Below are 1,454 nucleotides of genomic sequence, written 5' to 3'. Positions count from 1 at the left end.
GCCCCCTCCCCCCCACTCCCTTGCTCTCTCTGGTCTGATACAAGTGAGTGAGTTTGTGGGGACAAGATGAGAGAGGCGGTCTCATAAAGCCAGCGGCGAGTAGTCCCTGTTACAGCACATGACAGGCCAGCGCAGCCCTCCTCTCTCCTGCCTCTCCGCTACCCGCCTCTGGCCTCACATCACAGAGGGAAGGGTTGGAATCTGGCCACAGGGTTTTCCGAGGATACCGCTGATTTCTGAGCAACGGCAGGTTTTGGAAAGACCAGGGTCTAAAAACCGAAGCCTCATTGCTTCAATCCTTGCAGTAAGTGTCCTGGGTGACTTTCAACTCAAACCTCAGAGGATTTCGAGATATTTTGGAACATTCTGTGCCTGGTCTCTTTCTCACGAGCTGGTGGGGAAATGTGCCGAGGGAGGGCCAGGGTGGGGAATGCAGGGAAGATGGCCATTGCTCCCCCGGGGGAGGCAGACGCTGGGGGCTGCTGGGTGTGAGGGTGAGTGGCCTGTTCACACAGTCCCTGGTGGTGGAGGGGAAAGTTGGTAAATGAGGTGCGTCTGAGGTGAAGTTATGTAAATTCCTCTTTCGGGATCACAAGACCAGCAGTTACGCCTCAGTGCGGCCGGAGGCAGATTGCGTGATTTCACTTCCTCTGCTGGCCGTGCGGAGCTGCTGCTGAGCTGTGGGCGGCCTGTGCTGTTCAGTGAGCAGGGTCCCAGCCGAGGCAGGCTGTTCAGTGAGCAGGGTCCCAGCCGAGGCGGGCCAGGCGGACGGAGCGTCCCACGCCTCTGAGGGTAGCGAGGCCTCGGCCATTCTCATGCCCTGTATCCTGGGGTGATGATGGTATTTTGTGAGACTTTCCTGCTGGGGTGAATTCACACCTTTGAAACTTACTTGGCTTGACCCCAGGTTATAGCTTATTCTTCAATCTTACCATAACGCAATTATGGAACAAATACAAATGTTCCCCCCGTCCTTGGAAAAAGAATAAATGTGGATAAATGTGACGTTTACCCCTTGCTCAATGCTCCATTTCGGGGGCATTCACAGATCCGCCAGCATGTACCCCACCGTGACATGACAGACTCCACACACACCGCTCCCTCCCCTGTGGCCCCTCAGTGTGCTCTTTCCGAAACTCGGTGCTGGCTTTGGCCGCCTCTAAGTTTCCATCTAGATTCAGCACTGCTTCTCTCAGGCTGCGTTTTCCTCATTCGCCAAAGATGAAACGACGCTCTGGGTCCTTGGGCTTCAGCCCGCAGTTCGGTCTGACGTTCCCGTTTCCTCGGAAAGAGCTCCTGCATCAGCTTTTCACTGGCAAAGCCTCAGCACCGAATACATCAGAGTGGGAGCAGGGCCTCCCTCAGCGCGTGAGGGGCAGGGCATCCCGTCCTGTCCCCGGGACAAGTCCCTCCACCCTTCGAATTCCATGGAAGGGAGGGAGGGGGGTATGGCG

Source organism: Myotis brandtii, unplaced genomic scaffold, assembly GCF_000412655.1.
Source record: "Myotis brandtii unplaced genomic scaffold, ASM41265v1 scaffold281, whole genome shotgun sequence".
In the NCBI taxonomy this organism is placed as follows: Eukaryota; Metazoa; Chordata; class Mammalia; order Chiroptera; family Vespertilionidae; genus Myotis; species Myotis brandtii.
Note: the sequence above shows the minus strand (reverse complement) of the source record.